The sequence below is a fragment of the Squalius cephalus genome (assembly GCF_949319135.1).
Source record: "Squalius cephalus genome assembly, chromosome: 23".
NCBI lineage: Eukaryota > Metazoa > Chordata > Actinopteri > Cypriniformes > Leuciscidae > Squalius > Squalius cephalus.
This window is the reverse complement of record NC_137144.1, coordinates 21,766,474-21,793,178: the sequence shown is the minus strand read 5'-3', so window position 1 is coordinate 21,793,178 and position 26,705 is coordinate 21,766,474. Positions and strand designations below refer to the sequence as shown.

Below are 26,705 nucleotides of genomic sequence, written 5' to 3'. Positions count from 1 at the left end.
ATGAACATGAAATTACCACCAGTACAAATCACAACAAAAGTATTGATTATCAATGAAAATGACAATGATAACAAAAGTTTTTGATTGTCAATGATAATGAAGATAAAAAAAAAATAAAAAAAATATCGAAAAAAAAAAATCCAATCATAATCAATAATGTCTGGGAGTGCCCCACTTTATATTAAAATTTAATATTAATATACCAAAAAAAAAAAAAAAAAAAAAAAAAAACTATTTTATTAATGAATATTATATAAAAAAATATTGTTATAATGACAACAATATTTTTTTGAACTAAAATTAACATTAATAATAAATATATGCAATATTTCTTTAAAGAAGAAAAATTGAGAAAAAAGAATTCAATCATAGGCAAACAATATCTGGATTGCCTCCCTTTATTATTTATATATGAAAAATTATCCAGATATCAATTATATTAATGAATATTAATATAAAAGTATTGTTAGTCTCATGAATATTGACATTAACATCAATATAAATGATTAAATAAATGAATATATATATATATATATATATATAATTTATTTATTTATAATGATATAATGATATTTATAACATTATTCATTTTAAAAATAATATATCCAAATTAATCCATATAATAGTGCATTTAATTAATAAGGTTTTATTTTTCACTGTAAATGTAAAATGTAAATGTAAAATAAACTAAAAATAATATGACAAAGTGTATAGTTAGTTGATTAAACAACTTGAATTAAAAAAGATTGTTGCCAAAACCCTTTTTGATAAAAATGCAGACTAGATGATGCATTACTATCAACAATAACACACAAGACAAACTCTAACCATCAGTGTAGTCCTATACAGCAAACCGACCTGGTCTTCATTTCCTCATCATGTAGTCAGTACTGCGGGACCCTTTGGGCCTCCTGTCTCCTGCCAAAGGGAGGTTTGACTGAAGAGGGTTCAGGCCCCAGGGCTAGCCAAAGGCGACCGAGATATGGAGTCCCACTGCCCTCAGATAAACTTATCAGCAGCCTTGAAGGGACGCCTATGTTAAAGCTCAGGTGCCGTCAGCCCGGGCTGGGGAAACAAGTTTAGTGGGCCTGAAAGAAAACCAGAAGCCCCTGAAAAACCCTAAGCGGTAGCCTGCGGACAGGGGTCTGCTAAAAGACAGAAAACATATGTTCATCCACAGGTTGAGGTAAAATCTGGTGCCGGTGCACTTTTAAGGTGCTGGATTTACCATCGATGACTTTAATTGTAAATAATTCAAGGTAAATAAGATTTTGTGACTATAATTAATGCTCTAAGTAATTAAATTGTAATTAATTATTCTTGAAAGTGGTCGAGGGAAAGGATGCGGCTGCATCTGCTTCATAGAGCCAGACACTAATTGCATTAGCCCATTGATTCATTCGCATGCACAAAATCTATTAATTCATCCTGTACCCTTACGTGAGACCATCTTACAGGCCCGCTGAGTACATGTATAGACTGCTACGCAGCATGTATTGAATACTGATGCCGGTCCTAATAGCACTGCCGATGGAAGCAATTGCGCACTGCTTTTATGGTGCTACTGCAACACGCAGCATGCATTTGTATATTTATTAGAGCACATAAGCAGAAAGGAAGAGATAGACGAGGCCAGGTTCAGGGTAATGACATTCACGGATTTACATTTTGCTCCATTTAGATGTGAACCGATTAGAATGAGATTTCAAAAAGGCAAAACTTAAGTATCACATGTTGTAGTTAGTCACAGTATAGAATGATACAATTATCACATGATACATTTTATAAAAAACTTTTCCATGTTTTACTTTTGGCATATTGCATTACGTATAATGTGCTGACATGGCAAAAATATATTCACAACGCAACATTATACATTCTTACTAGCATGTAGCTTAGTTTTAGATGCATCTTCTTTGTACATTGTTAATGTCTTGCAGTCTTTTTTGAGTAATTTCCGTAATCTTTTAATAAAAACAAATCCAGCAAGGGCACAATTGATCAAAAACAACCGTAAAGTAAACAGTAAAGACTAAGGGTGAAATGATACCCTCATGTCACAATTCGATACATATCACTATACTGAACTCACAATATGATATTATTGAGATACTCCAAGACATACTGTAAGGTAAAAGGCTAACAAAAAATGAACTGTTTTTTAAAATGCTAAATTTGGTGTTACACTGGGTCTGTAAATAGGCTTGGACTTGGTGCAGGTAACCTAATGCACAGGACAATGGTGCACTGAAAAAAAAAAAAAAAAATTCATAATTCTGATGATCTCAGAAAATTAGAAGATTGAAAATTGAACTGCTTCAATGACCATGGTATCACTGTGTAATTACTGTGTGATTTCATGTAATATTCTAATTTTCTGAGATTTTGATTTTGTGGTTTTCATAAGCTGTAAGCCATAATCATCAAAATTATAACAAATAAAGGCTTGAGATATCTCACTTTGCATGTAATGAGTCTATATAATATACAAGTTTCACTTTTTTAACGGAATTACTGAAATAAATCAACTTTTTGATGATATTCTAATTTTATGACCAGCACCTGTATATATATATGAAAAAAAATCTGTAAAAACTAACATAAAAACTACTTCAGAACTCAAAAAATGACACATAAACGTTGAAAGAGGCGAAGGAAATGACAGAAGATCTGAGCTGCATTTCTCAACGCACTGCCTTATGGCGACTAAAGCACCTGCACATATGCTAACACCAGGTAGCCTCGGGAACCATGATCCATAGCAGGTAATACCGAAGTTAATGAAAGCTGAGGATGAAAACACACTGGCTGCCTGCCACCTTCACGCAGCTTTGAGTCTCAGCGTATCCATGGGAGACGACCTAACCCATCACATTGTTCTTCTCTCTCCAGCTGAGCCTATATAACCCTCATCTCTGACTCTCTTTCTTCTCATCCTTCCCTCTCTTGTTGTCGTATGGCCCACGCTGAGTGCTAGTTAGCTTCCTTCACAGTTCCCCTCCAGCATACACTCCATTTCCCTATTTAGAATGAGATTACGCCATCCTAGTTACATTTATTGTCCTTGTGAATGGGCCTTATAAGTTTAACTACAGTATGAAAAATAATTGTTGAAGGTCTTAAAGGTAGGGTAGGCAATTTTCGGAGAGGCTAGCAATAGCGAGCTAGCTTTGAAAGCATAAGATCCCACCCTCCCTTCAAAGCATCTCCAAAGCCAAACCTTCAAAACACATGAACATGTACAGCAGATTCTGCAAAGCATCACAAGAGACGGCATTATTTACCTCATGTCTCAAAGCACATAACATTACAATAATAATGAACATAAACAACTTAAATTCATTTCGGCATTGATAGTGTTGCTATTGAAATGCATTTTTGAGTCACAAACCGCTAGTACAACGTAACGGATTTGCATCTCTTCCAATTTACACGGTTTATAATGTTATAATAGATTTCCATTTCAAATAAATGTTGTTCTTTTGAACTTTCTATTCATCAAAGAACCTTGGGTGATTTTTATAATATATGCAAATTCATATGTACACTAATGTCTTTTGAAATATGGTTAAAGTGTACTGCCGAATGTACTGACAAGCATTTATGGTATCCACAAGGGTACTCCTTATTTAAAGTAGTAAAACTTTAGTCAAGGTTACTAACAAAATGTAGCTGCTATTAAAGCACAAGTGTGATGATAAAACAACAATATAGCACTTTGCTAACACACACAAAAGCTAACTGTTAGTAAAAAAGTAGTTTGTTCCTGGAAAAACTACACTAATTTGAAGACGCTACTGAAAAATGTGATAAATTAGCATACTAGTTTGTTTTCTTTCATTCCCCAAAACTAGTAACTTTTGGTTTTGCTAACTGCACTAAAAAAAAAACCATATTTTTAGCTGAATATTTTGCTAGCTTCCGCTTCGCATGGCTGCTGTGAACAAAATCAGTCTCTGAAGTGTCATTGTGTCATTCCATGATGTGACAGAAAAACAAAATGATTCTGTCGAATACAAAATATTAATTCCATGTTTCGCTATGAGGGAAAAAAAGTTGCTGTGAACATGGCACAGAACACGATTGTTCTTTAACTTTGTCATACATTATACCTCAAATGGTTCTAGCAAAAGCAACTTTCTCATGCATAATATCTAAAATGGGTTTGAAATGCAACTTTCTCATGCATAATACCTCAAGAGGGACACTTTCAGTGTTTTTTTCGAGTAGCTTTATTGTACAGATGCACATCACCCACCGAGTATAACACATATCTGTGCGGATAAAAAGATTTGCCCCCTCATAGAGAATCATCTATTACTGTATGCTACGTCTTATGATGTGTCTCCACGTCAGTAAGAAATTATCTTGAACTGGGGCCCTTTATGCTTGCGTGATCAGGAGGAAAACAGGGTTGCTTTACTCACATTGGTGATTCAATCAGAGCTTCCCGTGACAGTTGGAGTTTGACAACCATAGGGATGATGTATGAATTATACAGGCATCATTTCAACTCAATAAAACAGCACAGCCGAAGTGGGGACTGTCCCCTCCCTGCATGAGCTGTAAATGTGCTTTCATCGCTAAAATAAGTAAAAATGCATCACATCCGGAAACTGTTGAGGGGGCACATGTTCCTCGCAAACGCCTGATGTGAATGATCTGACAGTGAGCAGTTAAATGTGAACAGCAGAGTTAGCATGAACATATTATTAATAATACAACTGGTTAAAAATAAACACTCACGCATATTGGATCTATGGTTAGCATATGTGATTAAACATTGAGCAATGCAAGTTTGAATCTGTCAGATTATTTCAAATCATGAACGTTTGGGGTCAGAAAGATTATTTTTTGTTGTTGTTGTTGAAATAGGTTAATCTTTTAATCAGCAAGGACGCCTTAAATTGATCAAAAGTGACAATAAATACATTTGTAATGTTATTTGTAAAAGCTTTCTATTTCAAATAAAAACTTTCTCATCAAAGAATTTATATATATATATATATATATATATATATATATTAGGGGTGTAACGATACGCGTATTCGTATCGAACCGTTCGGTACGAGGCTTTCGGTTCGGTATTCGGTACGCATTTTGGCTTTCGGTTCGGTTTTCGGTACGCATTTTCAAACCGAACGGTTCGTTGGACCATTTTTCCTGCCGACCAAAATTTGCTTATTTCAAATGTAGGCGCGCATGGCAAGCGCGCTCATAATGTAAGAGACGCCGGCGCGACCACAACATTGTCCAACATCAAATGGCAAACGTAATGTAAAAGGAACGAAACTGCTCATTATTGCGTGGTTGAAGGACCGTTTATCAGTTTGGACCAGTGCAGCGCGAGCATACTGTCTATGAGCGCGAGCCGATCATGATCAAGCGACACTGTTACTTACTACACACCGCTAATAAGAGATCCGGTAAAGAAAGCATTTTAATTCTCCACAGAAGTAATAACATTGCTGCATGATCAAGTAAACATTTACATTTCTCCATTATTAACGGATCAAACAGCGCTGACGTGGAAACCAGGAAGAAACATTGTGCCTTGAATGAACTTGTTCACAGATCAGCAACATTCACCATGGATGGATATCTGAACTAAAATAAAGCTTTGTTTATAACTACTACAATATTACATTTCATTTTTTCCACGGAGCTGTTTGTTTTATATGCTCCTAAGAAGAGTCAATCATAGCTCCAGAATTGCTCAAAGTAATAATAAAAAAAACATACTTTATGATGTTAGTTTTAATAAAAAAAAATAAAAAAATTAAATCAAGGAAATTTCTCTGGCATTTCTTTCTTTTTGCTGTATCAAAAACGTACCGAACCGAACCGTGACACAAGTGTATCGTATCGAACCGAACCGTGAATTTTGTGAACCGTTACACCCCTAATATATATATATATATATATATATATATATATATATATATATATATATATATATATATATATATATATATATATATATGAAGAGTTCAGATGCAAAAGCCTCTAAGTGCCATCTGAAATTTTCTTCTAGAATGATAATTTTTATCAAGCTTGTATATTTAAGTTCAGTAATTTCACTTAATTGGCAATGACAATTACCTATTAATAGTCATTTAAGTGAAATTACTAAACTTAAATATATGAGCTTGATAAAAATGATCATTCTAGAAGAAAATTTCAGATAGAAACTTCAGAACGAACACTTCATGTGTCATGTGACACTTTTGCCATTACAGCATTACTTTTTTTTCCCCTTCAAAATATTAAAATATAATACATTTATTTTAAATTGTAATATTATTTCACAATATTACCATTTTTACTGTATTTTGATCAAATAAATGCAGGCTTGGAGAACATGCATAACTTCTTTCAAACACACACACACACACACACACACACACACACACACACACACACACACACACACACACACACACACACACACACACACACACACACACACAAAAACTAATTTGATGATTACACAGAACAAAAAAAAAAAGAGATATAATACAGAGGATTAAATGATGAAAAAATAGCCAATATCCCTTTAATTTTATATTCCTTTAATGAGAACCATTTAGTTTTATATAAAGGCTGTCAATACTGCAGTTGTGAGCATAATTGCAGCTTGGGAACTTAAAAGGCCTGCATGGCAATTAGAATTAAGTTGTGGGTCACTCAGAGGAGGAGAAAGTGAGAGAGGAAAAGGAAAATGAACAGCTGTCCAGCTTCAGCTCTCTCTCTCTCTCTCTCTCTCTCTCTCTCTCTCTCTGTACGCTGAGCATCAACGTCTGTCTGTCTGTCTGTCTGTCAGAGAAGTGCATTTCCAATAATAGCAGTGCCGACATACGGACAACATACCCATAAACATCTGTTGTGTTCTTCCTCTGTCACAAAACACCCCATTAGATCTGAGCCCACGCTTCCGGAGGGTAAAAACAGGTAAAAATATGCGCACTTAGAGTCTAATCCAAGACCTAAAACCCGGTTGTGCGTGGTAATAACTTTCCGGGGGCAGGATGGAGAGCGCTTTTGCTGACCGCATTCAACTTCTTTTATTATATATTTAGTTGCATGTCAAGCCATTGCCAGCCTGTCGTTACAGCTTGACAGCGGCAGCATTTGGAGCGTGACAAGTCAAATTTAAATAGATGCGGGGAGGGACGTAAAAAGCAGGGCAATTTCCATGTCTGCACAGATGTAATCGAATGGTGTCAGCTGCATAAACAAATGTGTTACAGTGGCATTTTTTTTTTTTTTTTTTAGATATGATAAAGTGTGTGTGTGCATTCAGGCCCTAGCACACTTGTCACTCAGCGTTTTCAAATGAGACAGCGGGGCCATTTTGCGATTATGGAGAACATTTGGCCACATGGGACTCGTTTATGTTTGGTTTGTCTGAGCCTGCTTGCCTGAAGTATAGGTTTAGTATTGAAAATAAAACAGCATTCCCAAAGGATTACTGCTGAGTGCGGTTTGACAACCCGACCTATAGAAAAAATAGCTTTTATAAACTAATTTAAAACATGGTATGGCCTAGGATTAGATCAACTCTAATGGACAATGTCCATTATAAACCAGTATACTTTATGGAAAATGCTAAAAAACGCTAAATTCCCTGCAGCTTTGAGCCATGAATGGCAATTCTTAAGTACCGTGGCCTGACTGGATGTGCACTTTGTTAAACTATAACCTCAGGCTTGCTATATAAAGTGGTGCATGCTTTTTCAGTATAGCATTCCACATCAGTGTACTATGCTAAAGCGTAATGATGAGCAGAACTAAGCAACTGGACTGATTTTTGAGTGTCTGCCAGGGAACTTCATCACGGCTATATGTTGACTGAGGATTGACAAGTCAAGAGTACTAGCAAACAAGTGCAAATGGCTCAATCTGATTGGCCTCTGCTGATCCTGCAGCCAATGAGAATGCTTGCTCAACGATTAAATAGTCTGGTTCATTGTTTGCTGTAAGCTGGTCCTGGAGCATGCCATCAGATTTACTCTGAACCCCTCCACCTCCCCCAGCTCCACATGTCTAGATCTGCTACTTGATTTATGCATGTCTATTTATACAGCATCAGTTTATCTTGCATGCTCACAGCAGCGAGTCATTGGGCAACAAATGAATCGGTTAAATAAATGATTCAATGACTTGCTTATAAAGAGTGAATTTGCACATCTCACATGACATATGTACTGTACGTCCAAATTACACTCATACTACACCCATTCATACTATATAGAATATACCTTTTAATGGTTGCATAGTAAATACTTATTCAAAACAAGTGCCCAATCATAAAATAGGAGATTTTGGATGCAGTAGTCACTCATTTAGTTCCTGAATTCATTTTTCTTTTCTTTTTTATGAGGTTTGACCGACAGCTTGAAGATTTACTAGGAGTTCCTAGGTTTAGTCACAAGCTATTATTAATACTTTTCATTGGGTAAATATTTTCTAAATCCACAGACAAACATAAAGGGTGGCCAATAGTAATCATTTATGAAAAAAATAAAATGAGGGCGATACAAGGTTTCTGCTTGGCAATGATGATATTTTACATTTTATTAATTTATAAAGTAACTGTCTTACAGATTTTTAGCATTAGAGTGAAATAATTATAATCATTTAAAAATATATATATATTATTTCTCCTCATTGTAATCTAGAAAGTCACTTATCATGCTGAATGTAGCAGTTCACTGAAAATCCTCACCAGTATGCACATTTTGTGCAATACAGAAAAGTGGAATGATACAAAAGATGAAAAGTCAAAGCACATTCGGATTGCCTTGGAACACTGCTATTTGAATTAGATAGCTTTTTACTTTATATTTCAAATATCATGGCAAAACTAGAAACTGCTGTATTGCCCTTAAACGACAAAAAAGACGACTCTGACCACTAAACTTCTTTCAAATAAGATCTCTGCATAGGGTTGCACAGCTACCCGGCATTAATCATGTAATGCACATCAGGGGAATAATTTATTTTTGAAACAAATCCAGGACAAGCAGCATCCAGCAATGATTCCTGCATAATTGCTCCCTATGTGAGAGCAGCAAGTGCTCAGTAAAGAGAATTTACGGTTTATATAATCAGATGTGATGTTGCTCTCAGCAAACTGCAGTTGACAAATAGCGAGTGAATTTCACAAATAGCAAGCGCTGTGTCGATAGCATACTGTACATCAAAGATGCAAACCCAGAATTGAATGCTTATCAGTTTTAGAAATCAATACAAACACATAATCACTCAAAATCAATTGTATTTTTGCAGTTTACACAATTTACTTAATTCAAATTAGCTAATGCAACACTTTTATTTATTTTTTTGTTTTTTTTCATTGCTTGCAATCAATTTAAATTTGTAAAACTGAAGTTTACTTAGGCTAATCCATTTCTGCTTGGACGACATCTCCATCTGGACAGGGTACTTGCAGTTCCCAGCATGCTTTGCATGGGATTGGATGGGGAGAAAGAGTAAATCTGAATTCAGAATAGCATGCTAACATAATACTCTTACTATTTTTGCCATATAAAGATGATAAGTAATGATATTCATGCTATCGACACTGTGCAGATAGCAGATATACACTGCTATCGACACTGTGGGGTGGTGATGGCGCAGTGGATAAGACACAAGCCTTTGGTGTGAGAGACCCGGGTTCGAATCCACTGTGAGACACCAATGTGTCCCTGAGCAAGACACTTAACCCCTAGTTGCTCCAGAGGCGTGCGACCTCTGACATGTATAGCAATTGTAAGTCGCTTTGGATAAAAGCGTCAGCTAAATGAATAAATGTAAATGTAAATGTAAATTCATGCATGAATTAATCATTCTTTTGATTCAGATCTTTTAAATGAATTGGTTCATCCAGTTCACAAATTATTCAATAAAAAATCTGACTGATCTGACTCTCAAATTCAACTCACAGTTCACAAGATTAACTGTAAATAATGACTTTTTTTATTATAATGTAATATGAAATAATATAATAAATATAATATAATATAAGATAAAAAAACTGCTTTTCACAAACAAAACACACTGAACTCAATTTTTTTAAGCGAATTGTAATGAAATTGTTTTTGAATTATTCAAAAACTAACCAAACAGCTCATGTGAACAAGCAACTGGACTGATTTTGAGTGTCTGCCAGGGAACTTGATGGCTATTTGTAGATTGAGGACTGACTAGTCAAGTGTACAAACAAGTGCACTACGATATAACAGTGCATTGAGGTGATGCATACTAATGGATTCACATCAAAAAAGGTGTAAAAATATTTATATTTTTAAATATTTATATATACACACGCACGCACACACACACACACAATAAATAACTAAAACACAAACAGCTTTTCTGAAAAAAAGATATAGGGATGGACTAAAATTGGTCAAAAGTCTCATAAGCAGCTACAGAAAATGTTTGGTGGAGGTTTTTCTGCTGAAGGAGGATCTTTAAATTACTAAATTCAATGTTTCACTTACTTTCCCCACTCTGCAATGTGAATCATTACTCAATGTATTTAATAAAATGTGGAAAGTTTAAGTTTATTGTTAAAAAAACAATTATTTGTGTGTAATTAGTTTAGTCAGATTGTAAAGAGAAGGGTGTTTTTTACATTTTCAGTGCAGAAATCCAGATATTTTCAAAGGGTTCACTAATGTAAACTTGCCACTGTGTGTGTGAGTGTGTGTGTGTGCACGCCCTACTCTGAGGACAAAATGACATTTTTTTGGTCCCCATGAGGAAAACAACTTATAAATCATTCTAAGATAAAAATATAAAAATGCAGGAAGTTTTCTGTGATAGGTTGGTTTAGGAGTAGGGTTAGTGTAAAGGGATAGAATATACAGTTTGTACGGTATAAAAATCATTATGTCTATGGAAAAGTCCCCATAAAACATGAAAACACAACATGTGTGTAAAGTAACTGGTAAATATACAAAATTTTTGTCGTTTGCGAGAGAAACAGTGTTCACACAAATGTTTCCTGCTGTTTTTACAAGCCTCATAGGAATTCAGGTCTGAAGTGGGGGGCCTGTCTCCGTGATTAAACGGAGCCGCGAGCCAATCTGCCAGGCCGCGGCGCGAGACCGGTTTTGGGCTCGCGTTCAATAACGTACAATGCAGCTGACAAACATTCATGGTTGCGCTGTCAGTGACACGCATGACCAAACGTTACTGCAAGCGGTGCTTCTGTTCGGGAAAAGAGCCTCTCACAGTGCAGCCTGACAGAGCTGAGAGGCAATCATCCGCCATGGAGTTTAAGCACATCAGTGTATACATATTCATTACACCATCAAGCCCTGTCATGGAATACAATAGGAACCAGGAACAGAGATGGAGAGAGAGGAAGAGCTTCAGATGCAAACGGCCCACCAGGGACTACTTTATTTACGCCCACTAGGGACTACTTTATTTACGCCCACCAGGGACTACTTTTTTTAATTTAATAGCTTTATTTAATGTATTGTTTTATTTCCCTTTCCTATAATTACAGTTGAGTTGATATATAAAATATTGAGTTGAGTATAAAAATGCATACAATTAACTAATTTTACTTCCATAGTGTGACCTAATTACTATAGTGAAACACAAATAAAACGACATATCAACGTATTTTGCATCCCTTAAGTTAGCATTTTTCAGTAATCCATGCGGCTTATGTGACATCAGCGGATCAGGAAATTTCTGCTAAGGTCGGAAATTCAATTCAATCTAAACCAAATAGAGAAAACTGGTATCAGGATGACTGCAAAGCTTTTCATCACATCTACACGTCATATCAAACAAGTACTGAACGCATGTATGGTTTACTTATCAAATCAACCCTCTTTTCAAAGTTACCGTCACTGTTGACCAATCAGAACTGACTTTAAAGCGTGTACAAATCTGCCTCGAAGTCACTGTCTCTTTCTTTTTCAGTCAAAGACTCTTGACTTCGCATTTCGAGAGTTTCAGGTGTCTGCGGGCGAAGGTAGTAAACGCATCACACACTCCAAAAGTGGTGTGATGGGCAGGGATCACAAAGCAGTTTATTGTCTCAACCCTGCAGGATTTGCCCATTCAAGACCTCCAGAAACATTTAATGAGACACATCCTGTGATTTTTTTCCTCTCGCGACTTGACAGGCCTCACTTTTCCGTTGACATTTTTAGCGTCAGTCTCTTCCAATTACCCCGAACTCAACCGGAGACAAGAGTCAACACCAGAATGAAATGTGACAGGGTGACAACATCAAAACTAGGCTCTTTTCCCTTACTTTTTTCCTCGCTTTATCCATTGCTTCCACCTTCCCAGGGTGCTCCGTTCTCTTGCGTTTTTTATACTCGAGATGAAACCGCAAAACGGGGATTGAAACCTGTAATCAAACACAGATGTGGTGTTCTCCATACAGATGAATGCCACCATGAGCGACACTTCACTGAGGTAATTCCAGCAAACAGGCAATTTGAGCACCCGCAACAGCAACTTAACAGTGTGAGTCCACATTCATCTCTGAAGAGACACTCAGGCGAACCAAGTTTATAGGCTCTAATTATCCCTCGATAACGGCGGAGGACTGTGAAAACACGTTAACTCGATTTTAGCTCTCGATGCGTGCCAGAGCACTGGCAAACCTGACTTTTAGAGATGAGGGGAATGAAAGTCCTATCTTGTTACCAAGCGACACTTTACCTTGCCTGTTTATAAGAGGAAGAAAGTCCTCTGATCATGACGCTCGCTTAGATTCCTCAACTCCCGCTGGTCTCCGTATGGCGAGGAAATAAGGAAGAAAGGCCACGGCCTGCTGATTTGAGCACACACCCAAACCAGAAGTCCGCTTTTGGCCAGCCGTCCAACTGTGCCAAGTGTGTATCCTTGTCTATTTCTGTAAAAGCAACTTGCTGGAACATTTTCCACCATGCATACTCTTAAATAATTGACCAGCGCTTTGATACTCGTTCTCTTCAGTAAAAATTTCTTGTTTCTTTGATAAGGGAATCGTCTGATGTCAATCCCGATGCCTGTGTGAGATCTAGGCTCTTTAGGAGTCTCTTTTATGTCCAAGAATGATGTTCTTATGGCCCCTGCAAATTACATTGTGGGGGAATTCACTGAATGAATTGCGCTAGATGTGATAGGATTGTTTATTTCCATGCACGGCATTGTTTTTGTTTCTTATTCACTGCAAAGGTTTATGCAAATCCAACCCAATCTCACGGGAAAACGTAACTATTTTACAAAGTGTCGATTTCGTATGAATTCGTATGGTGTGAATTGTTCGAAAATGTAAATTTTTTTGAAAAAAGTAAGCACAAATTTTTACGCATTGTTTTGGCATCTTATTCACTTCAAGGATTTATGCAAATCTAACCCAATCTCACAGGAAAACGTAACTATTTTACGAAGTGGTGATATTGTATGAATTCGTATGGTGTGAATTGTACGAAAAATGTTACGATTTTTAGAAAAAAAGCAAACACTAATTTTTACGGATTGTTTTGGCATCTTATTCACTTCAAGGATTTATGCAAATCTAACCAAATCTCACAGGAAAACGTAACTATTTTACGAAGTGGTGATATTGTATGAATTCGTATGGTGTGAATTGTTTAAAAAATTAAGATTTTTAGGGGAAAAAAAGCTAAAACATTTACGCATTGTTTTTGTATCTTATTCACTTCAAGGATTTATGCAAATCCAACCCAATCTCACAGGAAAACTTAACTATTTTATGAAGTGGCGATATTGTATGAATTCGTATGGTGTGAATTGTACGAAAAATGTTACGATTTTTAGAAAAAAAGCAAGCACTAATTTTTACGCATTGTTTTGACATCTTATTCACTTCAAGGATTTATGCAAATCTAACCAAATCTCACAGGAAAACGTAACTATTTTACGAAGTGGTGATATTGTATGAATTAGTATGGTGTGAATTGTTTAAAAAATTAAGATTTTTAGGGGAAAAAAAGCTAAAACATTTATGCATTGTTTTTGTATCTTATTCACTTCAAGGATTTATGCAAATCCAACCCAATCTCACAAGAAAACGTAACTATTTTATGAAGTGGCGATATTGTATGAATTCGTATGGTGTGAATTGTACGAAAAATGTTACGATTTTTAGAAAAAAAGCAAGCACTAATTTTTACGCATTGTTTTGGCATCTTATTCACTTCAAGGATTTATGCAAATCTAACCCAATCTCACAGGAAAACGTAACTATTTTACGAAGTGGTGATATTGTATGAATTCGTATGGTGTGAATTGAACGAAAATGTTACAATTTTTAGAAAAAAGCAAGCACAAATTTGTTTTTATATCTTATTCAGTGCAATGATTTGTGCAAATCCAACCCAATTTCATGGAAAAACATAACTTTTTTACGAGGTGGCGATTTAATATGAAAACAAATTAAAAATAAAACAATACAATAATAGTTTTAAATGCTACAAGTGAATTTAGGCATCACAGCATGGAAAATGTCCAGTATGAAAATTTGTTAATAAATTGGTATATTAGTGCATTGTGTATGCTGCAAGTGTTTCACAAAAACTTCCACCACAAAGCCCATCAATTGTGAGACACCTGACATAAAACTTCTGTATTGAAACGCTCCGCCTGCCGTACTGTATTTCATTTGCAAACCTGAAAAGCTTGTACTATAAGGTTGAGATATGAGCGGATTTAAAACAATTTTTCAACCATTGGGCAATACTGAGAAAAATTAAGCTGGGTAATAAATGTATGATTTTTTTAATCCTCGTCTGCAGAGTAAATTGAATCCCAGACTGAGAGTTCCAGCAGAGGAGAAGCAGAAGAAGTGGTAATAGATTTTCTTTGAAGAATGCAGTACAGCAGGGGCAGCGGCTGCTCCCTTTAATGAGTCCATATCTCCACAAAAACAACCCCTCTCCTTCTTTGAAGAAACAACCAGCGGTGGCCTGCTAAATTGTACGGAATGTGAATAAGCCTTTTGTTAATACTAAGACTGAAAATCTTTGATAATCATTCAATTATTAGCAGAGCAGTTTCTTAAATATTCCGGTTTTAGCCTAAACTGTCACAACGGCAAATGAGGTAATTGCAGATGCATATTCTAGTATGCACTCCTTTCCAAGTGTGTAATGTATTTACTACTTCACTTTAAAGACTTAATGACCAGATGCAACAAACACTCAGGATTTTGGTTTGCCTGGAAATTTGCGTGACTTATTCATTCTCTTTTGCCATGCGAAATAGCATACAGCATACTTGTACTAATTCTGCAGTGCTGTTTATAGTAGGCATATTGGTTAGCATAATACAATTAGCCCCTGCTATTTTGTAACTGCATGATTATTTGAATATAATAATGCAATACTTTTTGAGCAAGATGCATTTTAGTAACAAGCTTGTATTGTATTCCGATCATAGCTTTCTTTCATTCATTCATTGTATTCTGCGATTGTTGGGTTTCTCGGCTCTATTGCTTTCCTGCCGTGACTCTCAAACACCTGGACCCATGTGAGAACCCTGCCGGCTTTGATCCAGGCCCAAGAGATCCCGTTTCCCACCCCTGAATTATGCCTCAGCACAAACATGAAGAGCAACTATAAATCAAATGAGGAATACATTGTGACTGGCAGTAGAAATGAAGCGGAGAAGAAGAAAAAAGGACAAAAGTGCAGGGTGATGATGTGAGAAACGTGAGAGCCTGAGAATCTCAGTGTCACTTAGCATGGTGCTAAGTAATCACAATCTTAATGGGCAAATGTTACCCAGAAACAATTCCTTGAGCGTTTTCAACTGCTGCTTCACTTTATGATCCAAACAAACAGAAACAGAGCTAAATGTGTCTTTGCTGTTAAATCTGTATTTCAATTAGGAAAATGAATGTGTTAAGGACTTCTGCTTCTTGGGATCTGTGATTGACCAAACCGGCGACTGCACACCTGAAATAAAGCTCAACATTTCATTAGGACGTGATGCAATGAGCATGCACCAAATCTGGAGGAGCAAAGACATCAACCTCTCAACCAAATTCAGGCTAGTCCAGGCAACTGTGTTTCAACATACGGATGTAAAAGCTGGACTATGAAAAAAACGATGGAAGGATTGATGCCTTTGAGTTGTGGTGTTGGAGAAGGCTCTTAAGGATACCATGGACAGCGACGGTTACCAACAGAGAGGTCTTGGGAGAAATGAGAATTGACCAAATGGTGCCTCATCTACTTCGGTCATGTGATGCAAACAGCTTCATTGGAAAATCCAATGATGCTTGGCCAAGTTAGCAGAGGAAGGAAAAGTGGCCGCCCAAAAACGCGGTGACTCGACACCATCAATGACACAGGTGAAAGCTGAAAAAGAAACCAGAAGACCGGAAAGCATGGTGAGAGACGACTCGTAGGATCGGACACTGCTAATCATCATTATCATCATTTCAATTGATGATGTTTAAACATTTAAGTTTAACTTAGTTAATAACAATGATTGAATTTGAAAAACTGGACGAGCAATTTATTGATTTACAGATCAATTAAAGGAAATTCAACCATTTTTGGTTTAACATTTTTATTTAAACAAGTTAAAATACATAAAAAATTTGATACAATATACAAATTATTTTTTTTGTTCCGAGGTTGTAAATAAAACAAAGATTATTTGAGTACGTTTTACAAGGAAATGCAATTTCAGTCTTTCTGATTTAAAGTTTTGTGTTTAATTCAATGTGTTACTTTGTTATTTGTGAAATTTGCAAGCAGATTTTGTGAAAATTGCTTGAGAGTAAATCTTACACCATTTTTGTCATATTAAGGATGTAAAATTAATTATTGAATATGAATTATTGAAAATGATGGGGTTGCGGGGTTTCTGTATGAAATATGATAATAAAAAATATATTATAAATGTATTATTAAAACTGGAATTTCATTCCATTTTAACTACATATATGAACTACAATTCTATAAGACAAAATATGATTGGGGTTTGAGATGTTGTATGAAATTTGATAAATAAAATGTATTATTAAAAACTGGAATTTAATTCAATTTTACATATGATTACATGTGATCCCATGTATATATGTATATATGTATGTATGTGATGGGATCATATATCATATGTAAAATTGAATTAAATTCCAGTTTTTAACAATACATTTTATTTATCAAATTTCAAATTTATAAAATGTAAATAAAATTGCATTGCAACTATTTTTATACATAACAAATAGGACATGTGCTCAGTCCAGAAGTTCTTTCTCACTGAAACCGAATAGGACGAGCACAGAATGAACTGAGTGCATGTTTGTTTTCATGCTAATGTGTGAATCTGAAGGGAATGTGTGCCTGAGATCCAGTCCAGGCTTTTTTCACCTCATATGACTCCAGGGACAAGTGGTCCTCTTCTCTCTTGTCAATGTGTGGATGGTTGAAACTCCCCCAGGTCATCCAGACCTCCCCCTCACTAGCAATCCTTCAATCTACTCACCCCTCTCTCTCTCTCTCTCTCTCTCCCTCTCTCTCTCTCTCTCTCTGCTCTCCACTAATGGAAGTTGAAGGACTGTCACTCTGGCCTGCATTACAACTTCAAGGGCTTGAACTCCTTTTCCTTCTGTTCTCCAGCAGAACTCCGGGTGGACTCCTGTGGATTCTCTGGGAGTGAGTCTGTCCGCCTGTAGAAAGACATTCCTGCCTGAGCTTTTAAGGATACTGATGGGCTGTGTTGGGGATCCAGCTTTGTAACTTGAAAAGCTACAGTTTCAAAGCTACTGTACAAGTGGCTCTTTTGAAAACACAAGCCTCACTACAATCTAATAAACAAAAAATAAAGATAACTGCCTGCCTTGCAATTAATGAGTTGTAATTTGAATCAAGTTGGCCACATGCGCAGTGTGTCTATATATCAGTGTTAAGGAAAGTTACTTTTAAAAGTAATGTGTTTGCATTACTCCTTAAAAAAAAGTAAATAATTGCGTTACTTTGTTTTTTGTGTGAAAAGTAACCAGTTATGCTTTAACTTACGAGTTAACTTGCGCTACTGTGTATATGTATATATAGATAGATAGATCGATAGATAGATAGATAGATGATAGATAGATGGATAGATAGATAGATAGATAGATAGATAGATAGATAGATAGATAGATAGATAGATAGATAGATAGATAGATAGATAGATAGATAGATAGATAGATAGATAGATAGATAGATAGATAGATATAGATTTTTACATCTATTTGGCTTTCAGTTATTCATCTATTTAACTTCACTTTTTAAAAAAAGCTTTATTAAAATTTAATAATATAATATATATTTAAAGGAGCTGTATGTAAGATTGTGGCCAAAACTGGTACTGCAATCACTTTCAAATTACTTTAGAGCGGTGTATCCCCTCCCCTTCCCCCCTGACTCGAGGTTGCCAGATAGGCTGCAGGATCCAGCACAAACGTTTATAGCTTGGTAACTAGAGCTGAGCTGGCAACCCGGATGCCGAAACACAACTGACTTCGTGATTGGTAGATAGGTGGAGGGTGGGGCATCAGGCCAAAACACAACATGACAACATCAACATCAGTTGAGGGCTGCAACTTCACTTTTAAATGACAATATCCTGGCCGTACTACTGTTGTCAGTGATATAAGTATTTGAAATGAACATGATTTCTTAACGTCTAGTGACATATCAGGGCCATTTTATGATTAATTGAAATACATTTCTTACATACAGCTCCTTTAATATATATATATATATTTAAATATAAATGTAGGTGGCATTTTAAACATGAATTATTAATATTAATTATGTAACAAGAACTTGAATAAGTGAAAATGAATAAATATCTTGTGATTGACAAGTTTATGTATGAAATATGATAAAAAATAATATAAATATACATAATATATAAAATGTATTATTAAAACTGGAATTTCATTCCATTTTATTTGCAGATATGAAAAAAAATTCTACATATGAACTACAATTTTGCACCCTTATTTTTATGAATAGCAACATTTAATTTATATTTCTTAAAAACAATCATATGCAAGAACACAAATCAGTAAACAAACCAATTTACAAGAATTAATCAGAATTTCCAGCACAAAAATGTCACAAGACATTAAAATGTAACATCTTATTGCATTACTGTTACGCTACTGAAAAATGTAGTCAGTAAAGTCACTGCTTTTAGTTTCTACTATATACTGTTGGCCAATAACATAATCACAGTAGACCAATTTCTTTTAGCAAAGCACTTAATCCCAGGTTGCTTCAGGGGATTGTCAATGTAATAACTGTATTAAGTCGCTTTGGATAAAATTATCTGCTAAAAGGCTTCTTACATCTATGTCCTGTAGGAAAGCCGTATAAGATCTTAGACAAGGATACCGCAGGGATTATAGTATGTGAGGTGAGTTTCAAAGAAAAGCCACTTAAACGTATAAGATAGAGAGAGAATGAGACATCACACATCCAGGTCATGCAGGGCACTAAGTGAAGCATGACACCTTTGCTAGCATCAGTGGTTTTGTGCTTGCTGCCGCCATCTACAACATGCATTGCTGCACAGCAGGCATGCAGTGTGTTTGTGGCCCTGAGAGGAACTGACTTCATACATCCACTGAAAATCACCATGATGCCAGCTGGTAAAAAAGTAACTGAGGAAATAGTACAGAAAAGTTAGTTCTGCACAGTGTAATCCGTTATGATTATGAATATAAATGCATAAATAGGTGGAGAAAACATGACTGAATATCAGCTCTAGCTAGACAGATAGACAGATAGATAGATAGATAGATAGATAGATAGATAGATAGATAGATAGATAGATAGATAGATAGATAGATAGATAGATAGATAGATAGATAGATAGATAGATAGATAGATAGATAGATAGATAGATAGATAGAGCCATGAGGCAGGTATGCATGCTAAAGAAATTTTTAATTAAAACATAGTTAGTTTCATATAAATAAATGTCAATAAATAAATTCAGGAATGTACAACTATTTGCCAAACACCTATCCGAAGTGACTTATATCGCACTAAAGTATGAATTTTATCAGTTCTTGCATTCACTGCATCGAACCGATGTTACTGCAATGTGAACTCATTGTGACCTCAATGGCATCCTCAATTAAATTCTGAATGCTGCACAACCCTGCATAAGTAAGGGATAATGTACATCCAGCCTTGTACATTGTACATAATGTACATTCGCTTCACGTCGGGGTCCTCATCACCCTGTCGGGGTTTATTCTGAGATAACAACCGGCCGGATGTACATTATCCTGCTTATTACACGGCTACTTGCCACATAAGTAAATAATTAGACACGAATTATTGATCTGAGTTGAAATATTTTATTAGGTCTTTAAAGAGAGAGCAGTTGCTAGCGCGGCAAGTTCATACTACACGGACATTTAAGAGATATGGTATACAGTCATACCACTTATTACACAGCATTTCGCAACATAAATAATTATGGAGATAAGATATATTGATTGCAGATTAAACCGTTTTAAAATCATACCTGTTTGTATCTTATAATCCAACAGTGTACTAAACAATAGTCACAAAATGGCAGCAGCTGCGTTTGCATGCAAGTCCACGATACCGGATGGCATAATTAAATAACTGTACACAAAATATTGATTTGCCTGAGTTTTAATATTTCATTAGCTCACCAAATGCAAAACTTTCACAAAGAAAAAACGTTCCTAGCAAGTGTATAGCGCTGCTGACTTCAGTAGCCTGGATGAGCCTGTGTTATCTGTTTTCAGCAGTTGTTATCTGGGAAGAACCGCTGGATGGCACGATTGACCCATCAGAATCAAGTATTCCACAGAGCCGTGTGATAAAACAAATTAACACACCTTGTTTGACCCAAGAACATCCCTCCCACCCTCAACCGCCATCAGTAGGGTCTCACAGTTATGAAAAAGCTCTTGTCTCCAAAAGCCAAAACAACAGAGCCCCAAATCCCACAGGAAAACAGGGCAAGTGTCTTCCCGAACCCAGTGAACATCAACTGAAAAGGTCTTTTCACTTCAGGGAGTTCATTCAACCAAACACCTCCATACTCTATGGTGAGCATGCTAAATGTCACCAGCAAATAAATAAAAAAAATAAGAAAAGCATATATGTTTCATATCTACACAACTTTCCTTGATCATAATGAAATGTGAGCATAAAATAAAGTGTTTTAAAGTGCACGTTATACCATTTTAAACGCTCCTATTTTTATTTTTGGAGGTCTCCTACAATCAGTTTACATGCATCCAATGTTTCTCAAAATATACTTTACATTGCAGAATCACCTCTTTTCTCACAGTGCCTGAAATGGTTCGATTGAGTATTCGTTCTCTCTAAATCCCTCCTTTGCTCTGATTGGTCAGAAGGCCCAGTATGTTGTGATTGGTCGACCTCTTACAGCACTTGTTGGAAATAAAACGACTATCACCATATTTGAATTTCAGCTCAGGAGGCTTTCTTAGCACTTGTATACACGGCGATATGAACAGTAATAATGGCAGTTTTTTTCGTTTTACCATATCAATTCGAGTCCTCATTCTTTAGAAGTGCATGCAATGTGGATTTGCTTTCGCAGTGCAGAAAACAGCGTCTTCTTGAAATGTTAACAATATGAACCAAACTCTTCAGGCCTCACCTACAATTGCAGTGTTTGAGGGCTGATCAAAGTAGGCGTTGTTCGCGAGCAGCCGATCATAGGCGGGCATTATGCAAATCCGTCTGTGCAGGAGGTAACGCTGGAATTGCTGACTTTTTTTCAAGCAGAATCTGTTCTTTCTTTTGGGAAACATTAACATTTATCTTGCACTTTGATCTTTGAAACTTTGCAGACCTTTTACATTCACAAACAACTGTATTACACACTACATGAAAGGCGATATCCGTAAAAGCATAATAGGGGCACTTTAATGGGCATATGACCTAAGAAAAAAACAGCGTTTTGCCAAGATGAAGCAATCTGGCAGTCCTCCGCTTTGTCTCTTACATCCCGTTTAAAGAAAAGAGAGGTGAAAGTTTAAAGCTTAAAAGGCGCCATAAGTCTTAATGTGGGAAGAAAGAAAGAAGTTTGGAGAGAAAAAGTGCAAGACATTGTACAATTTTAATAAGGTTGTCCCCTCACTTTCTCATTTCCCCCTTTAATGAATATTAAATGCCCAACCCCCGTTTAAAAATATATGTGTATGTGTAAAACCCCAAGCTGAGAATAAAGGCCTATCACGTCTACAGCGCTCAATGGGAGCCATCAAAAAGGCAGGAAAGGGGCCTTGGAGAGAGAGAGAGAGAGAGAGAGAGAGAGAGAGGGGGGGGGGGGGGGGGGAGAGGGAGAGAGGGAGAGAGGGAGGGGGGGGGGGGGGGGGTTTGCAACCCGGCATGCCTCTCACGTACTGCCCTAATTTCAGTTGGGTATGAGGAGGAGAATTGTGGGGCAGACCGCATCAAACACCCTCCTTGAGATTTGAGCCATCAATGCCAGTTAAATCGTACCGCCGTGCACTGTCAAATAAATACAACCATAGCCAACTGGGTGGTACTGAGAGTCAAGAGTGTTTTAACAGACATTTGCTAGGTGCAAAGCAATGACTTTCACAGGTTTATCATACTAAAAACACTACTGAGTTTGTGCAGTGCTGATTTATTTGATGCAATGTACTGCACTTTTAACATTATACTGTGGAAAAATGGAATCTTTTGATTCATACTGTAAAACAAATTACTCTTATAAGCATGTTCTTTTTAGTGACTCAAAAACATACAGTGCAACAAATGTAGTCCAATTCTCAAACAAATGACCATTTTGAGCCAATTATTTTATTTTTAGTGACTCAGAAAAATTCAGCACACAAACAAACAAATATTGAGCCAGTTATTTTAAGCAAATCAAAAGCGTACAGTATAACCAATGTAGAATGATTCACAAAAATATTATTGTTATTAGCCAATTCTACACATCCATTGTAGTCTGATTCATGAACGGATTCTTTTAAATTAATCAAAAACATACAGTGCAGCCAATGTAGTTGAATTCTCAAACAAATGACTCTTTTGAGCAGATTCTTTTCTATTCTTTTTAGTTACTCACAAACATTCAGTTCTTTTTAGAGAATAAAAACAAAAAAAAACAAAAAACAAAAAAACAATGCACCCAGTGCAGACTGATTCACAAACAGAAGGCCTGTTCACATTAAGAATAACTATAATGATAAACTAAAAAACTACAACACAGTAACAACACAGAGAAAATAAACAAATGACTGTATTTTTAATGAATGAATCATAAAGTTTAATTAATCAAAAGCATATGATGCAAAGGGTGTAGTGCAGTTCAGAAACAATTACACTAATGAGTTTTATTTTTTATTTTTTATGAATTATTCGAAAAGATTCACAAACTCATAGGACCGAATCAATGCTACTGCATGACTTTAGAAGAAATGGAATATAACACAAAATGATTATAGATTAAGTTTAATGGTTATTTTAGGGTGTGGATACACGCGTTTCACTGAAAAAAAAAAAAGAAAATGACATGAGGGTGAATGCCAAATTGTTATTTTTCAGTGCGCTTTCCCTTTTAAATAGTTGTTTATTCATTCAAATAGCAGATCAAACAATATATGTGCTCTTTTGAGCTTGGCTGACATACTAAAGCTGCTTATTCAGAGACGCTTATGAACGGTTAAACAAACATAGCTGAAAGAGACGAACGCAAAAAGAATTCAGCTGTCAAATAACCTTTTGAAGGGCACTTCTATCAGACTCACGTCAGGCTTGAACACATGCCACTACAAAACAGTGTAATCAAAGGCAACAACTTCACTTAATAGCTAAAGATGTTCTGTGTGGGACTATCATAGCAATATCCAATCAAATCCAATTAACTTCTTGGAGCCTCCCCTCCAGAAAAGTGCATTACAGCAGGATTAAGCCGCTATCTGTACTGGACTTGATTAATGACCATGTTAATTAATGCTGAAGGGGCTCGTTGGAGCGGTTCCTCACATACAGTCGCTGAGTGATCCAGCAGCGATGTGGGGACCGGGAAAATAGAACCATCACGAGAACAGACAGCCTTGTCCCACAAACACTTGTATACTTCAAAAGAGTCTTAGCTGAGGAAGAGCTAAAGTTTGGCCGCCAAAGTACTTCTAAACTCCAACGTATGCTTTCAGGGCCTGCTGGGACATAATGTTTAAGGGGGACTTGCTGAATACTCTATAGCCCCTTTCACACAGAGATTCGGGAAAATACACGGATAAAGTGACCCGGGATTTGACCCGGGTTCATTTGATTTTGGTTCATTCACACTGCCAGTGATTTTCCGGAATCAGAGAGTGCGTTCACACACAACCCGTAAAAATCCCGTAAAGACATGTGACATTGATGTGACTTGTAATGTCTCAGCAGCGTCTTAAGTTTGCTTATGAGCTGCGATTTCTCTCTTGAGAAACCACGCTTGTGCATTTTTTTCTCTGATTCGATCATAAACTTGCGCATTGCGTACCGTTTCACAGCTGGCGAACGATGGCTTCAGTGTCATCACTACGACACGGCATTCTTAAGGCTTTTGTTCACACAGCGCGCGTTCCGGGACTGAACACGGCAATGTTACTAGGTCCCCATCCCGGCATCGATGCCGGCATCAATCCCGGGTCGTGTTTGCGTTCACACAGAAGGCGTTCTGGCAATTTCCCGGCAATTTGCCGGGATCATCGCGCTGTGTGAATGGGGCTTATATGAGGTTATTGAGCCCCATGCCGACTTTTTGGGACTTTAGCTTATTTACCATATCCCCCAGAGTTAGATAAGTCCATACATACCCTTTTTATCTCCGTGCGTGCCGTAACTCTGTCTGACGCACCCACCGCTAGCCTAGCTTAGCACAAAGACTGGAGGTAAACAGCTCCAGCTAGCATACTGCTCCCAATAAGTGACAAAATAACGCCAGCATTTTCCTATTTGCATGTTGTGATTTCTATAGTCACAGCGTGAACAAATAATAAGGTCACATGAGACACAGCCATCTTCTAACCGTATACATACTGGGAACTATATTCTCAGGAGGCGAAGCACTGCTACTTCTGCGGAGTGATTTACTCCAACTCTGAGCGAACTCTCTGCTCCTCACCACGGGGCTTCTCAAGTGCTGCGAGCAAATCACTCCGCCCAAGTAGCAGTGCTTCACCTCCTGAGAATATAGTTCTCAGGGGATGAAAAGGGTATGTATGGACTTATCTAACTCTGGGGGATACGGTGAATAAGCTAAAGTCCCAAAAAGTCAGCGTGTTCCTTTAATGTCAAGTAGCCTATAGGCCTTATGTAGCCCCACCCATTTTCAGTTCGGTCTTCCGGTTTGTGTTTCCACAGCATGAAAGTAAGATCTTACGGATTTATGAATTAACCGCTCTTTTTAAAATCTTTCCGTTCTACTGACATTTGTTATGACATCTGCTTCAAACATTACAATGTTCATGATAAGTTTCGTTAACTCAATATTAAGTAAATCCACTTCACCAACTAATTACTCATCGACGGTGATGCCATAGAAATATACAGAGCTACCGCAAAAACGGAAGTTCAAACACAAAATTCTAAAGATGGCTGTGCGCTTGTTTCTCTGCCGCATTGGGTCTATATAGTAACAGTATATATGCAAAATAGTTATTTTAGCAGGACATTAAATGAAGAAGAAAAAACTTTATATTGTGAAAACCATGGGATACAACATTTGGAATGAATGATGTGAACTAAATACACAGACTGAATTAAATAATTCTCAAGCTCCTGATGTGCGATAAAACTAAAACTAATACAAATCGTTCTCATTATTTAATATAAAGCTCATTTAATAAAAAATAATGTGAAGTGTTGTCTTTTCAACTAAATGAAATAAAATAAGTTTAGGTTGAAGTACTAAAATTACTAAAACTGAAATAAAAAATTAATTAAAGTCTATTTTTTTTTTTTTAATTGACAAAAGCACATAACAAAATTACTAAAACTTAAACTATAATTAAAATGAAAACCGAAAATATAAAAATAAAATACAAATATGAATAAATACTAAAATAGCAGAAAAACAACAACAACAAGAACACATACACAAACTAAAAGATCATTCATAAATTCTAGCTTATTAATCAATTTAAACGCTACAAGTAAATTTGGGCATCACAACACTATAATTTTCAGTATAAAATATAAATCCATAAATAGGGGGAGCAAACATGACTGGATGGATGGATGGATGGATGGGATAGGATGGAATGACTGCAAACAAATAAACTCAAATAAGCATTAAACCCTTTATAAACAAGTCTTTCTTGTCTTGACTCATTTGGTACACATCCTGTTCTGTATTTTCTTTATCACTCTTACATGTAAATAGCATAATGTATTATGTCCTGCCCAGAAATTTCAATGCAAATATATCAAACAGTTTAGCAAAATCACTACCTGTGAAGCCCAATATCTCAAAAGCTATTACAGACTCTACAGAGAGATTGAAATACAGCCTCAGTGTTTTCTAGATTAGAATCAAACATGAACATTCAAAATATTCAAATCGCCAAACACCACCCTTTGTTCACAGCAGTGCCTGTCAACATAGACTCAAGGTAAAGCGGTTCCAACTCATCGAAAAACCATGCGAACAAATTTAACCGAATGCAATCTTGAGAC

The 26,705-nt window shown here is 36.4% G+C and overlaps 1 protein-coding gene across 1 annotated transcript in view; it reads right to left on the bottom strand.

Annotated features, from left to right (window-relative positions):
* Positions 1 to 26,705, bottom strand: part of lrrc4ca (leucine rich repeat containing 4C-a) — a 202,074-nt gene that overhangs the window by 102,141 nt on the left and 73,228 nt on the right. The gene's annotated exons all lie outside the window — the stretch shown is intronic.